The sequence below is a fragment of the Pleurodeles waltl genome, unplaced genomic scaffold, assembly GCF_031143425.1.
Source record: "Pleurodeles waltl isolate 20211129_DDA unplaced genomic scaffold, aPleWal1.hap1.20221129 scaffold_84, whole genome shotgun sequence".
In the NCBI taxonomy this organism is placed as follows: Eukaryota; Metazoa; Chordata; class Amphibia; order Caudata; family Salamandridae; genus Pleurodeles; species Pleurodeles waltl.
This window is the reverse complement of record NW_027150398.1, coordinates 437,353-454,141: the sequence shown is the minus strand read 5'-3', so window position 1 is coordinate 454,141 and position 16,789 is coordinate 437,353.

Below are 16,789 nucleotides of genomic sequence, written 5' to 3'. Positions count from 1 at the left end.
TCTCATTGTATTTAATGACTCACCTCTGCTCCTCCGTCCTGGTTCTCATTGTATTTAATGACTCGCCTCTGCTCCTCCGCTCCTGGTTCTCATTGTATTTATTGACTCGCCTCTGCTCCTCCGCTCCTGTTTCTCATTGTATTTAAAGACTTGCCTCTGCTCCTCTGCTCCTGGTTCTCATTGTATTTAATGACTCGCCTCTGCTACTCCGCTCCTGGTTCTCATTGTATTTAATGACTCGCCTCTGCTCCTCCGCTCCTGGTTCTCATTGTATTTAATGACTCATCTCTGCTCCTCCGCTCCTGGTTCTCATTGTATTTAATGACTCGCCTCTGCTCCTGGTTTTCATTGTATTTAATGACTCGCATCTGCTCCTCCGCTCCTGGTTCTCATTGTATTTAATGACTCGCCTCTGCTCCTCTGCTCCTGGTTCTCATTGTATTTAATGACTCGCCTCTGCTCCTCCGCTCCTGGTTCTCATTGTATTTCATGACTCGCCTCTGCTCCTTTGCACCTGGTTCTCATTGTATTTAATGACTCGCCTGTGCTCCTCCGCTCTGGTTCTCATTGTATTTAATGACTCGCCTCTGCTCCTCTGCTCCTGGTTTTCATTGTATTTAATGACTCGCCTGTGCTCCTCCGCTCCTGGTTCTCATTGTATTTCATGACTCGCCTCTGCTCCTCTGCTCCTGGTTTTCATTGTATTTAATGACTCGCCTCTGCTCCTCCGCTCCTGGTTCTCATTGTATTTAATGACTCGCCTCTGCTCCTCCGCTCCTGGTTCCCATTGTATTTATTGACTCGCCTCTGCTCCTCCGCTCCTGGTTCTTATTGTATTTATTGACTCGCCTCTGCTCCTCCGCTCCTGTTTCTCATTGTATTTAAAGACTTGCCTCTGCTCCTCTGCTCCTGGTTCTCATTGTATTTAATGACTCGCCTCTGCTCCTCCGCTCCTGGTTCTCATTGGATTTAATGACTCGCCTCTGCTCCTCTGCTCCTCTGCTCCTGGTTCTCATTGTATTTAATGACTCATCTCTGCTCCTCCGCTCCTGGTTCTCATTGTATTTAATGACTCGCCTCTGCTCCTGGTTTTCATTGTATTGAATGACTCGCCTCTGCTCCTCCGCTCCTGGTTCTCATTGTATTTAATGACTCGCCTCTGCTCCTCCGCTCCTGGTTCTCATTGTATTTATTGACTCGCCTCTGCTCCTCCGCTCCTGTTTCTCATTGTATTTAAAGACTTGCCCCTGCTCCTCTGCTCCTGGTTCTCATTGTATTTAATGACTCGCCTCTGCTACTCCGCTCCTGGTTCTCATTGTATTTAATGACTCGCCTCTGCTCCTCTTATCCTGGTTCTCATTGCATTTAATGACTCATCTCTGCTCCTCCGCTCCTGGTTCTCATTGTATTTAATGACTCGCCTCTGCTCCTCTGCTCCTGGTTCTCATTGTATTTAATGACTCGTCTCTGCTCCTGGTTCTCATTGTATTTAATGACTCGTCTCTGCGCCTCCGCTCCTGGTTCTCATTGTATTTAATGACTTGCCTCTGCTCCTCCGCTCCTGGTTCTCATTGTATTTAATGACTCGTCTCTGCTCCTCCGCTCCTAGTTCTCATTGTATTTAATGACTCGCCTCTGCTCCTCTGCTCCTGGTTCTCATTATATTTAATGACTCGTCTCTGCTCCTGGTTCTCATTGTATTTAATGTCTCGTCTCTGCGCCTCCGCTCCTGGTTCTCATTGAATTTAATGACTTGCCTCTGCTCCTCCGCTCCTGGTTCTCATTGTATTTAATGACTCGTCTCTGTTCGTCCGCTCCTGGTTCTCATTGTATTTAATGACTCGCCTCTGTTCCTCCGCTTTTGGTTCTCATGGTATTTAATGACTCACCTCTGCTCCGCCGCTCCTGGTTCTCATTGTATTTAATGACTAACCTCTGCTTCTCCGCTCCTGGTTCTCATTGTATTTAATGACTCGCCTGTGCTCCTCCGCTCCTGGTTCTCACTGTATTTAATGACCCGCCTCTCCTCCTCCGCTCCTGGTTCTCATTGTATTTAATGACTCGCCTCTGCTCGTCCGCTCCTGGTTCTCATTGTATTTAATGACTCGTCTCTGCTCCTCCGCTCCTGGTTCTCATTGTATTTAATGACTCACCTCTGCGCCTCCGCTCCTGGTTCTCATTGTATTTAATGACTCGCCTCTGCTCGTCCGCTCCTGGTTCTCATTGTATTTAATGACTCGTCTCTGCTCCTCGACTCCTGGTTCTCATTGTATTTAATGACTCACCTCTGCTCCTCCGCTCCTGGTTCTCATTGTATTTAATGACTCGCCTCTGCTCCTCCGCTCCTGGTTCTCATTGTACTTAATGACTCGCCTGTGCTCCTCCGCTCCTGGTTCTCACTGTATTTAATGACCCGCCTCTCCTCCTCCGCTCCTGGTTCTCATTGTATTTGATGACTCGCCTCTGCTCATCCGCTCCTGGTTCTCACTGTATTTAATGACCCGCCTCTGCTCCTCCGCTCCTGGTTCTCACTGTATTTAATGACTCGCCTGTGCTCCTCCGCTCCTGGTTCTCACTGTATTTAATGACCCGCCTCTGCGCCTCCGCTCCTGGTTGTCATTGTATTTGATGACTCATCTCTGCTCCTCCACTCCTGGTTCTCATTGTATTTAATGACTCGCCTGTGCTCCTCCACTCCTGGTTCTCATTGTATTTATTGACTCGCCTCTGCTCCTCCGCTCCTGGTTCTCATTGTATTTATTGACTCGCCTCTGCTCCTCCGCTCCTGTTTCTCATTGTATTTAAAGACTTGCCCCTGCTCCTCTGCTCCTGGTTCTCATTGTATTTAATGACTCGCCTCTGCTACTCCGCTCCTGGTTCTCATTGTATTTAATGACTCGCCTCTGCTCCTCTTCTCCTGGTTCTCATTGCATTTAATGACTCATCTCTGCTCCTCCGCTCCTGGTTCTCATTGTATTTAATGACTCGCCTCTGCTCCTGGTTCTCATTGTATTTAATGACTCGTCTCTGCTCCTGGTTCTCATTGTATTTAATGACTCGCCTCTGCTCCTCCGCTCCTGGTTCTCACTGTATTTAATGACCCGCCTCTGCTCCTCCGCTCCTGGTTCTCATTGTATTTAATTACTCGCCTCTGCTCCTCCGCTCCTGGTTCTCATTGTATTTGATGACTCGCCTCTGCTCCTCCGCTCCTGGTTCTCATTGTATTTAGTGACCCGCCTCTGCTCCTCCGCTCCTGGTTCTCACTGTATTTAATGACTCGCCTCTGGTCCTCCGCTCCTGGTTCTCACTGTATTTAATGACCCGCCTCTGCTCCTCCGCTCCTGGTTCTCACTGTATTTAATGACTCGCCTCTGGTCCTCCGCTCCTGGTTCTCACTGTATTTAATGACCCGCCTCTGCTCCTCCGCTCCTGGTTCTCATTGTATTTAGTGACTCGTCTCTGCTCCTCCGCTCCTGGTTCTCATTGTATTTAATGACCCGCCTCTGCTCCTCCGCTCCTGGTTCTCACTGTATTTAATGACTCGTCTCTGCTCCTCCGCTCCTGGTTCTCATTGTATTTAATGACTCGCCTCTGCTCCTCCGCTCCTGGTTTTCATTGTATTTAATGACTCGTCTGTGCTCCTCCGCTCCTGGTTCTCATTGTATTTAATGACTCGCCTCTGCTCCTCCGCTCCTGGTTCTCATTGTATTTAATGACTCGTCTCTGCTCCTCCGCTCCTGGTTCTCATTGTATTTAATGACTCGCCTCCGCTCCTGGTTCTCATTGTATTTAATAGCTCGTCTCTGCTCCTCCGCTCCTGGTTCTCATTGTATTTAATGACTCGCCTCTCCTCCTCCGCTCCTGGTTCTCATTGTATTTAATGACTCGCCTCTGCTCCTCCGCTCCTGGTTCTCATTGTATTTAATGACGCGTCTCTGCTCCTCCGCTCCTGGTTCTCATTGTATTTAATGACTAGCCTCTGCTCCCCGCTCCTGGTTCTCATTGTATTTAATGACTCGTCTCTGCTCCCCCGCTCCTGGTTCTCATTGTATTTAATGACTCGCCTCTTCTCCTCTGCTCCTGGTTCTCATTGTATTTAATGACTCGCCTCTGCTCCTCCCCTCCTGGTTTTCATTGTATTTAATGACTCGCCTGTGCTCCTCCGCTCCTGGTTCTCATTGTATTTAATGACTCGCCTCTGCTCCTCCGCTCCTGGTTCTCATTGTATTTAATGACTCGTCTCTGCTCCTCCGCTCCTGGTTCTCATTGTATTTAATGACTCGCCTCCGCTCCTGGTTCTCATTGTATTTAATGACTCGTCTCTGCTCCTCCGCTCCTGGTTCTCATTGTATTTAATGACTCGCCTCTGCTCCTCCGCTCCTGGTTTTCATTGTATTTAATGACTCGCCTGTGCTCCTCCGCTCCTGGTTCTCATTGTATTTAATGACTCGCCTCTGCTCCTCCGCTCCTGGTTCTCATTGTATTTAATGACGCGTCTCTGCTCCTCCGCTCCTGGTTCTCATTGTATTTAATGACTCGCCTCTGCTCCCCCGCTCCTGGTTTTCATTGTATTTAATGACTCGTCTCTGCTCCTCTGCTCCTGGTTCTCATTGTATTTAATGACGCGTCTCTGCTCCTCCTCTCCAGGTTCTCATTGTATTTAATGACGCGTCTCTGCTCCTCTGCTCCTGGTTCTCATTGTATTTAATGACTCGCCTGTGCTCCGCTGCTCCTGGTTCTCATTGTATTTGATGACTCGCCTCTGCACCTCCGCTCCTGGTTCTCACTGTATTTAATGACTCGCCTCTGCTCCTCCGCTCCTGGTTCTCATTGTATTTAATGACTCGCTTCTGCTCCTCCGCTCCTGGTTCTCATTGTATTTAATGACTCGCTTCTGCTCCTCCGCTCCTGGTTCTCATTGTATTTAATGACTCAACTCTGCTCCTCCGCTCCTGGTTCTCATTGTATTTAATGACTCGTCTCTGCACCTCCGCTCCTGGTTCTCACTGTATTTAATGACTCGCCTCTGCTCCTCCACTCCTGGTTCTCATTGTATTTAATGACTCATCTCTGCTCCTCCGCTCCTGGTTCTCATTGTATTTAATGACTCGTCTCTGCTCCTCCGCTCCTGGTTCTCATTGCATTTAATGACTCATCTGTGCTCCTCCGCTCCTGGTTCTCACTGTATTTAATGACTCTCCTCCACTCCTGGTTCTCATTGTATTTAATGACTCGTCTCTGCTCCTCCGCTCCTGGTTCTCATTGTATTTAATGACGCGTCTCTGCTCCTCCTCTCCAGGTTCTCATTGTATTTAATGACTCGCCTCTGCTCCTCCGCTCCTGGTTCTCATTGTATTTAATGACTCATCTCTGCTCCTCCGCTCCTGGTTCTCACTGTATTTAATGACCCGCCTCTGCTCCTCCGCTCCTGGTTCTCATTGTATTTATTGACTCGCATCTGCTCCTCCGCTCCTGGTTCTCATTGTATTTATTGACTCGGCTCTGCTCCTCTGCTCCAGGATCTCATTGTATTTGATGACTCGCCTCTGCTCCTCCGCTCCTGGTTCTCATTGTATTTAATGACTCATCTCTGCTCCTCCGCTCCTGGTTCTCATTGTATTTAATGACCCGCCTCTGCTCCTCCGCTCCTGGTTCTCATTGTATTTATTGACTCGCCTCTGCTCCTCCGCTCCTGGTTCTCATTGTATTTAATGACTCGCCTCTGCTCCGCTGCTCCTGGTTCTCATTGTATTTAATGACGCGTCTCTGCTCCACTGCTCCTGGTTCTCATTGTATTTAATGACTCATCTCTGCTCCTCCGCTCCTGGTTCTCATTGTATTTAATGTCTCGCCTCTGCTCCTCCGCTCCTGGTTCTCATTGTATTTAATGACTCGCCTCTGCTCCTCCGCTCCTGGTTCTCATTGTATTTGATGACTCGCCTCTGCTCCTCCGCTCCTGGTTCTCATTGTATTTAATGACTCATCTCTGCTCCTCCGCTTCTGGTTCTCATTGTATTTAATGACCCGCCTCTGCTCCTCCGCTCCTGGTTCTCATTGTATTTATTGACTCGCCTCTGCTCCTCCGCTCCTGGTTCTCATTGTATTTAATGACCCGCCTCTGCTCCTCCTCTCCAGGTTCTCATTGTATTTAATGACTCGCCTCTGCTCCTCCGCTCCTGGTTCTCATTGTATTTAATGACGCGTCTCTGCTCCTCTGCTCCTGGTTCTCATTGTATTTAATGACTCATCTCTGCTCCTCTGCTCCTGGTTCTGATTGTATTTAATGACTCGTCTCTGCTCCTCCGCTCCTGGTTCTCATTGTATTTAATGACGCGTCTCTGCTCCTCCTCTCCAGGTTCTCACTGTATTTAATGACTCGCCTCTGCTCCCCCGCTCCTGGTTCTCATTGTATTTAATGACTCGCCTCTGCTCCTCCGCTCCTGGTTCTCATTGTATTTAATGACGCGTCTCTGCTCCTCCGCTCCTGGTTGTCATTGTATTTAATGACTCGCCTCTGCTCCTCCGCTCCTGGTTCTCATTGTATTTAATGACTCGTCTCTGCTCCTCCGCTCCTGGTTCTCATTGTATTTAATGACACGTCTCTGCTCCTGGTTCTCATTGTATTTAATGACTCGTCTCTGCTCCTCCGCTCCTGGTTCTCATTGTATTTAATGACTCGCCTCTGCTCCTCCGCTCCTGGTTCTCACTGTATTTAATGACTCGCCTCTCCTCCTCCGCTCCTGGTTCTCATTGTATTTAATGACTCGCCTCTCCTCCTCCGCTCCTGGTTCTCATTGTATTTAATGACTCGCCTCTGCTCCTCCGCTCCTGGTTCTCACTGTATTTAATGACTCGCCTCTGCTCCTCCGCTCCTGGTTCTCATTGTATTTAATGACTCGCCTCTCCTCCTCCGCTCCTGGTTCTCATTGTATTTAATGACTCGCCTCTGCTCCTCTGCTCCTGGTTCTCATTGTATTTAATGACGCGTTTCTGCTCCTCCGCTCCTGGTTCTCATTGTATTTAATGACTCACCTCGGCTCCTTCGCTCCTGGTTCTCATTGTATTTAATGACTCGCCTCTCCTCCTCCGCTCCTGGTTCTCATTGTATTTAATGACTCGCCTCTGGTCTTCTGCTCCTGGTTCTCATTGTATTTAATGACTCACCTCTACTTCTCCGCTCCTGGTTCTGATTGTATTTAATGACTCGCCTCTGCTCCTCCGCTCCTGGTTCTCATTGTATTTAATGACTCGCCTCTGCTCCTCCGCTCCTGGTTCTCATTGTATTTAATGACTCGCCTCTGCTCGTCCGCTCCTGGTTCTCATTGTATTTAATGACTCGTCTCTGCTCCTCCGCTCCTGGTTCTCATATTATTTAATGACTCGTCTCTGCTCCTCGGCTCCTGGTTCTCATTGTATTTACTGACTCACCTCTGCTCCTCCGCTCCTGGTTCTCATTGTATTTAATGACTCGCCTCTGCTCCTCCGCTCCTGGTTCTCATTGTATTTAATGACTCGCCTCTGCTCCTCCGCTCCTGGTTCTCATTGTATTTAATGACTCGCCTCTGCTCCTCCGCTCCTGGTTCTCATTGTATTTAATGACTCGCCTCTGCACGTCCGCTCCTGGTTCTCATTGTATTTAATGACTCGTCTCTGCTCCTCCGCTCCTGGTTCTCATTGCATTTAATGACTCGTCTCTGCTCCTCGGCTCCTGGTTCTCATTGTATTTAATGACTCGTCTCTGCTCCTCCGCTCCTGGTTCTCATTGCATTTAATGACTCGTCTCTGCTCCTCCGCTCCTGGTTCTCATTGTATTTAATGACGCGTCTCTGCTCCTCCGCTCCTGGTTCTCATTGTATTTAATGACGCGTCTCTGCTCCTCCGCTCCTGGTTCCCATTGTATTTAATGACTCGCCTCTGCTCCTCCGCTCCTGGTTCTCATTGTATTTAATGACTCGCCTCTGCTCCTCCGCTCCTGCTTCTCATTGTATTTAATGACTCGCCTCTGCTCCTCCGCTCCTGGTTCTCATTGTATTTAATGACTCGCCTCTGCTCCTCCGCTCCTGGTTCTCATTGTATTTATTGACTTGTCTCTGCTCCTCTGCTCCTGGTTCTCATTGTATTTAATGACTCGCATCTGCTCCTCCGCTCCTGGTTCTCATTGTATTTAATGACTCGTCTCTGCTCCTCTGCTCCTGGTTCTCATTGTAATTAATGACTCGCCTCTGCTCCTCTGCTCCTGGTTCTCATTCTATTTAATGACGCGTCTCTGCTCCTCCTCTCCAGGTTCTCATTGTATTTAACGACGCGTCTCTGCTCCTGGTTCTCATTGTATTTCATGACTCGCCTCTGCTCCTCCGCTCCTGGTTCTGATTGTATTTCATGACTCGCCTCTGCTCCTCCGCTCCTGGTTCTGATTGTATTTAATGACTCGCCTCTGCTCCTCCGCTCCTGGTTCTCATTGTGTTTAATGATTCGCCTGTGCTCTTCCGCTCCTGGTTCTCATTGTATTTAATGACTCGTCTCTGCTCCTCCGCTCCTGGTTCTCATTGTATTTAATGACTCGCCTCTGCTCCTCCGCTCCTGGTTCTCATTGTATTTAATGACTCGTCTCTGCTCCTCTGCTCCTGGTTCTCATTGTATTTAATGACCCGCCTCTGCTCCTCCGCTCCTGGTTCTCACTGTATTTCATGACTCGCCTCTGCTCCTCCGCTCCTGGTTCTCATTGTATTTAATGACTCGCCTCTGCTCCTCCGCTCCTGGTTCTCATTGTATTTAATGACTCGCCTCTGCTCCTCCTCTCCAGGTTCTCATTGTATTTAACGACGCGTCTCTGCTCCTGGTTCTCATTGTATTTCATGACTCGCCTCTGGTCCTCCGCTCCTGGTTCTCATTGTATTTAATGACTCGCCTCTGCTCCTCCGCTCCTGGTTCTCATTGTATTTAATGACTCGTCTCTGCTCCTCTGCTCCTGGTTCTCATTGTATTTAATGACTCGCCTGTGCTCCTCCGCTCCTGGTTCTCATTGTATTTAATGACTCGCCTCTGCTCCTCCGCTCCTGGTTCTCATTGTATTTAGTGACTCGTCTCTGATCCTCCGCTCCTGGTTCTCATTGTATTTAATGACTCGTCTCTGCTCCTCCGCTCCTGGTTCTCATTGTATTTAATGACTCGCCTGTGCTCCTCCGCTCCTGGTTCTCATTGTATTTAATGACTCGCCTCTGCTCTGACGCTCCTGGTTCTCATTGTATTTAATGACTCTTCTCTGCTCTGACGCTCCTGGTTCTCATTGTATTTAATGACTCGCCTCTGCTCCTGGTTCTCATTGTATTTAATGACTCATCTCTGCTCCTCCGCTCCTGGTTCTCACTGTATTTAATGACTCGCCTCTGCTCCTCGGCTCCTGGTTCTATGACTCGGCTCTGCTCCTCCGCTCCTGGTTCTCATTGTATTTAATGACTCGCCTCTGCTCCTCCGCTCCTGGTTCTCATTGTATTTAATGACCCGCCTCTGCTCCTCCGCTCCTGGTTCTCATTGTATTTAATGACTCGCCTCTGCTCCTCCGCTCCTGGTTCTCATTGTATTTAATGACTCGCCTCTGCTCCTCCTCTCCAGGTTCTCATTGTGTTTAATGACTCGTCTCTGCTCCTCCGCTCCTGGTTCTCATTGTATTTAATGACTCGCCTCTGCTCCTCCGCTCCTGGTTCTCACTGTATTTAATGACTCGCCTCTCCTCCTCCGCTCCTGGTTCTCATTGTATTTAATGACTCGCCTCTCCTCCTCCGCTCCTGGTTCTCATTGTATTTAATGACTCGCCTCTGCTCCTCCGCTCCTGGTTCTCACTGTATTTAATGACTCGCCTCTGCTCCTCCGCTCCTGGTTCTCATTGTATTTAATGACTCGCCTCTCCTCCTCCGCTCCTGGTTCTCATTGTATTTAATGACTCGCCTCTGCTCCTCTGCTCCTGGTTCTCATTGTATTTAATGACGCGTTTCTGCTCCTCCGCTCCTGGTTCTCATTGTATTTAATGACTCACCTCGGCTCCTTCGCTCCTGGTTCTCATTGTATTTAATGACTCGCCTCTCCTCCTCCGCTCCTGGTTCTCATTGTATTTAATGACTCGCCTCTGGTCTTCTGCTCCTGGTTCTCATTGTATTTAATGACTCACCTCTACTTCTCCGCTCCTGGTTCTGATTGTATTTAATGACTCGCCTCTGCTCCTCCGCTCCTGGTTCTCATTGTATTTAATGACGCGTCTCTGCTCCTCCGCTCCTGGTTCTCATTGTATTTAATGACTCGCCTCTGCTCTGACGCTCCTGGTTCTCATTGTATTTAATTACTCGCCTCTGCTCTGACGCTCCTGGTTCTCATTGTATTTAATGACTCGCCTCTGCTCCTCCGCTCCTGGTTCTCATTGTATTTAATGACTCGCCTCTGCTCCTCCGCTCCTGGTTCTCATTGTATTTAATGACTCGCCTCTGCTCCTCCGCTCCTGGTTCTCATTGTATTTAATGACTCGCCTCTGCTCGTCCGCTCCTGGTTCTCATTGTATTTAATGACTCGTCTCTGCTCCTCCGCTCCTGGTTCTCATATTATTTAATGACTCGTCTCTGCTCCTCGGCTCCTGGTTCTCATTGTATTTACTGACTCACCTCTGCTCCTCCGCTCCTGGTTCTCATTGTATTTAATGACTCGCCTCTGCTCCTCCGCTCCTGGTTCTCATTGTATTTAATGACTCGCCTCTGCTCCTCCGCTCCTGGTTCTCATTGTATTTAATGACTCGCCTCTGCTCCTCCGCTCCTGGTTCTCATTGTATTTAATGACTCGCCTCTGCACGTCCGCTCCTGGTTCTCATTGTATTTAATGACTCGTCTCTGCTCCTCCGCTCCTGGTTCTCATTGCATTTAATGACTCGTCTCTGCTCCTCGGCTCCTGGCTCTCATTGTATTTAATGACTCACCTCTGCTCCTCCGCTCCTGGTTCTCATTGTATTTAATGACTCGCCTCTGCTCCTCCGCTCCTGGTTCTCACTGTATTTAATGACTCGCCTGTGCTCCTGCGCTCCTACTTCTCATTGTATTTAATCACTCGTCTCTGCTCCTCCGTCCTGGTTCTCTTTGTATTTAATGACTCGTCTCTGCTCCTTGGCTCCTGGTTCTCATTGTATTTAATGACTCACCTCTGCTCCTCCGCTCCTGGTTCTCATTGTATTTAATGACTCTTCTCTGCTCCTCCGCTCCTGGTTCTCATTGTATTTAATGACTCGCCTCTGCTCCGACACTCCTGGTTCTATGACTCGCCTCTCCTTCTCCGCTCCTGGTTCTCATTGTATTTATTGACTCGCCTCTGCTCCTCTGTTCCTGGTTCTCATTGTATTTAATGACTCGTCTCTGCTCCTCTGCTCCTGGTTCTCATTGTATTTAATGACTCGCCTCTGCTCCTCCGCTCCTGGTTCTCACTGTATTTAATGACTCGCCTCTGCTCCTCCGCTCCTGGTTCTCATTGTATTTAATGACTCGCCTCTGCTCCTCCGCTCCTGGTTCTCATTGTATTTAATGACTCGCCTCCGCTCCTCCGCTCCTGGTTCTCATTGTATTTAATGACTCGTCTCTGCTCCTCCGCTCCTGGTTCTCATTGTATTTAATGACTCGCCTCTGCTCCTCCGCTCCTGGTTCTCATTGTATTTAATGACTCGCCTCTGCTCCTCCGCTCCTGGTTCTCATTGTATTTATTGACTCGTCTCTGCTCCTCTGCTCCTGGTTCTCATTGTATTTAATGACTCGCCTCTGCTCCTCTGCTACTGGTTCTCATTGTATTTAATGACGCGTCTCTGCTCCTCCGCTCCTGGTTCTCATTGTATTTAATGACGCGTCTCTGCTCCTCCGCTCCTGGTTCTCATTGTATTTAATGACGCGTCTCTGCTCCTCCGCTCCTGGTTCTCATTGTATTTAATGACTAGCCTCTGCTCCCCCACTCCTGGTTCTCATTGTATTTTATGACTCGCCTCTGCTCCTCCGCTACTGGTTCTCATTGTATTTATTGACTCGCCTCTGCTCCTCCACTCCTGGTTCTCATTGTATTTAATGACTCGTCTCTGCTCCTCTGCTCCTGGTCCTCATTGTATTTAATGACTCGCCTCTGCTCCTCTGCTCCTGGTTCTCATTGTATTTAATGACGCGTCTCTGCTCCTCCGCTCCTGGTTCTCATTGTATTTAATGACTCGTCTCTGCTCCTCTGCACCTGGTTCTCATTGTATTTAATGACTCGCCTCTGCTCCTCTGCTCCTGGTTCTCATTGTATTTAATGACGCGTCTCTGCTCCTCCGCTCCTGGTTCTCATTGTATTTAATGACTCGCCTCTGCTCCTCCGCTCCTGCTTCTCATTGTATTTATTGACTCGTCTCTGCTCCTCTGCTCCTGGTTCTCATTGTAATTAATGACTCGCCTCTGCTCCTCTGCTCCTGGTTCTCATTGTATTTAATGACGCGTCTCTGCTCCTCCTCTCCAGGTTCTCATTGTATTTAACGACGCGTCTCTGCTCCTGGTTCTCATTGTATTTCATGACTCGCCTCTGCTCCTCCGCTCCTGGTTCTGATTGTATTTCATGACTCGCCTCTGCTCCTCCGCTCCTGGTTCTGATTGTATTTAATGACTCGCCTCTGCTCCTCCGCTCCTGGTTCTCATTGTGTTTAATGATTCGCCTGTGCTCTTCCGCTCCTGGTTCTCATTGTATTTAATGACTCGTCTCTGCTCCTCCGCTCCTGGTTCTCATTGTATTTAATGACTCGCCTCTGCTCCTCCGCTCCTGGTTCTCATTGTATTTAATGACTCGTCTCTGCTCCTCTGCTCATGGTTCTCATTGTATTTAATGACCCGCCTCTGCTCCTCCGCTCCTGGTTCTCACTGTATTTCATGACTCGCCTCTGCTCCTCCGCTCCTGGTTCTCATTGTATTTAATGACTCGCCTCTGCTCCTCCGCTCCTGGTTCTCATTGTATTTAATGACTCGCCTCTGCTCCTCCTCTCCAGGTTCTCATTGTATTTAACGACGCGTCTCTGCTCCTGGTTCTCATTGTATTTCATGACTCGCCTCTGGTCCTCCGCTCCTGGTTCTGATTGTATTTAATGACTCGCCTCTGCTCCTCCGCTCCTGGTTCTCATTGTATTTAATGACTCGTCTCTGCTCCTCTGCTCCTGGTTCTCATTGTATTTAATGACTCGCCTGTGCTCCTCCGCTCCTGGTTCTCATTGTATTTAATAACTCGCCTCTGCTCCTCCGCTCCTGGTTCTCATTGTATTTAGTGACTCGTCTCTGATCCTCCGCTCCTGGTTCTCATTGTATTTAATGACTCGTCTCTGCTCCTCCGCTCCTGGTTCTCATTGTATTTAATGACTCGCCTGTGCTCCTCCGCTCCTGGTTCTCATTGTATTTAATGACTCGCCTCTGCTCTGACGCTCCTGGTTCTCATTGTATTTAATGACTCTTCTCTGCTCTGACGCTCCTGGTTCTCATTGTATTTAATGACTCGCCTCTGCTCCTGGTTCTCATTGTATTTAATGACTCATCTCTGCTCCTCCGCTCCTGGTTCTCACTGTATTTAATGACTCGCCTCTGCTCCTCGGCTCCTGGTTCTATGACTCGGCTCTGCTCCTCCGCTCCTGGTTCTCATTGTATTTAATGACTCGCCTCTGCTCCTCCGCTCCTGGTTCTCATTGTATTTAATGACCCGCCTCTGCTCCTCCGCTCCTGGTTCTCATTGTATTTAATGACTCGCCTCTGCTCCTCCGCTCCTGGTTCTCATTGTATTTAATGACTCGCCTCTGCTCCTCCTCTCCAGGTTCTCATTGTGTTTAATGACTCGCCTCTGCTCCTCCGCTCCTGGTTCTCATTGTATTTAATGACTCGCCTCTGCTCCTCCGCTCCTGGTTCTCATTGTATTTAATGACTCGTCTCTGCTCCTCCGCTCCTGGTTCTCATTGTATTTAATGACTCGCCTCTGCTCCCCCGCTCCTGGTTCTCATTGTATTTAATGACTCGCCTCTTCTCCTCTGCTCCTGGTTCTCATTGTATTTAATGACTCGTCTCTGCACCTGGTTCTCATTGTATTTAATGACTCGCCTCTGCTCTGACGCTCCTGGTTCTCATTGTATTTAATGACTCGCCTCTGCTCCTCCTCTCCAGGTTCTCATTGTATTTAATGACTCGCCTCTGCTCCTCCGCTCCTGGTTCTCATTGTATTTAATGACGCGTCTCTGCTCCTCTGCTCCTGGTTCTCATTGTATTTAATGACTCATCTCTGCTCCTCTGCTCCTGGTTCTCATTGTATTTAATGACTCGTCTCTGCTCCTCCGCTCCTGGTTCTCATTGTATTTAATGACGCGTCTCTGCTCCTCCTCTCCAGGTTCTCACTGTATTTAATGACTCGCCTCTGCTCCCCCGCTCCTGGTTCTCATTGTATTTAATGACTCGCCTCTGCTCCTCCGCTCCTGGTTCTCATTGTATTTAATGACGCGTCTCTGCTCCTCCGCTCCTGGTTGTCATTGTATTTAATGACTCGCCTCTGCTTCTCCGCTCCTGGTTCTCATTGTATTTAATGACTCGTCTCTGCTCCTCCGCTCCTGGTTCTCATTGTATTTAATGACTCGTCTCTGCTCCTGGTTCTCATTGTATTTAATGACTCGTCTCTGCTCCTCCGCTCCTGGTTCTCATTGTATTTAATGACTCGCCTCTGCTCCTCCGCTCCTGGTTCTCACTGTATTTAATGACTCGCCTCTCCTCCTCCGCTCCTGGTTCTCATTGTATTTAATGACTCGCCTCTCCTCCTCCGCTCCTGGTTCTCATTGTATTTAATGACTCGCCTCTGCTCCTCCGCTCCTGGTTCTCACTGTATTTAATGACTCGCCTCTGCTCCTCCGCTCCTGGTTCTCATTGTATTTAATGACTCGCCTCTCCTCCTCCGCTCCTGGTTCTCATTGTATTTAATGACTCGCCTCTGCTCCTCTGCTCCTGGTTCTCATTGTATTTAATGACGCGTTTCTGCTCCTCCGCTCCTGGTTCTCATTGTATTTAATGACTCACCTCGGCTCCTTCGCTCCTGGTTCTCATTGTATTTAATGACTCGCCTCTCCTCCTCCGCTCCTGGTTCTCATTGTATTTAATGACTCGCCTCTGGTCTTCTGCTCCTGGTTCTCATTGTATTTAATGACTCACCTCTACTTCTCCGCTCCTGGTTCTGATTGTATTTAATGACTCGCCTCTGCTCCTCCGCTCCTGGTTCTCATTGTATTTAATGACGCGTCTCTGCTCCTCCGCTCCTGGTTCTCATTGTATTTAATGACTCGCCTCTGCTCTGACGCTCCTGGTTCTCATTGTATTTAATTACTCGCCTCTGCTCCTCCGCTCCTGGTTCTCATTGTATTTAATGACTCGCCTCTGCTCCTCCGCTCCTGCTTCTCATTGTATTTAATGACTCGCCTCTGCTCCTCCGCTCCTGGTTCTCATTGTATTTAATGACTCGCCTCTGCTCCTCCGCTCCTGGTTCTCATTGTATTTATTGACTTGTCTCTGCTCCTCTGCTCCTGGTTCTCATTGTATTTAATGACTCGCATCTGCTCCTCCGCTCCTGGTTCTCATTGTATTTAATGACTCGTCTCTGCTCCTCTGCTCCTGGTTCTCATTGTAATTAATGACTCGCCTCTGCTCCTCTGCTCCTGGTTCTCATTCTATTTAATGACGCGTCTCTGCTCCTCCTCTCCAGGTTCTCATTGTATTTAACGACGCGTCTCTGCTCCTGGTTCTCATTGTATTTCATGACTCGCCTCTGCTCCTCCGCTCCTGGTTCTGATTGTATTTCATGACTCGCCTCTGCACCTCCGCTCCTGGTTCTGATTGTATTTAATGACTCGCCTCTGCTCCTCCGCTCCTGGTTCTCATTGTGTTTAATGATTCGCCTGTGCTCTTCCGCTCCTGGTTCTCATTGTATTTAATGACTCGTCTCTGCTCCTCCGCTCCTGGTTCTCATTGTATTTAATGACTCGCCTCTGCTCCTCCGCTCCTGGTTCTCATTGTATTTAATGACTCGTCTCTGCTCCTCTGCTCCTGGTTCTCATTGTATTTAATGACCCGCCTCTGCTCCTCCGCTCCTGGTTCTCACTGTATTTCATGACTCGCCTCTGCTCCTCCGCTCCTGGTTCTCATTGTATTTAATGACTCGCCTCTGCTCCTCCGCTCCTGGTTCTCATTGTATTTAATGACTCGCCTCTGCTCCTCCTCTCCAGGTTCTCATTGTATTTAACGACGCGTCTCTGCTCCTGGTTCTCATTGTATTTCATGACTCGCCTCTGGTCCTCCGCTCCTGGTTCTCATTGTATTTAATGACTCGCCTCTGCTCCTCCGCTCCTGGTTCTCATTGTATTTAATGACTCGTCTCTGCTCCTCTGCTCCTGGTTCTCATTGTATTTAATGACTCGCCTGTGCTCCTCCGCTCCTGGTTCTCATTGTATTTAATGACTCGCCTCTGCTCCTCCGCTCCTGGTTCTCATTGTATTTAGTGACTCGTCTCTGATCCTCCGCTCCTGGTTCTCATTGTATTTAATGACTCGTCTCTGCTCCTCCGCTCCTGGTTCTCATTGTATTTAATGACTCGCCTGTGCTCCTCCGCTCCTGGTTCTCATTGTATTTAATGACTCGCCTCTGCTCTGACGCTCCTGGTTCTCATTGTATTTAATGACTCTTCTCTGCTCTGACGCTCCTGGTTCTCATTGTATTTAATGACTCGCCTCTGCTCCTGGTTC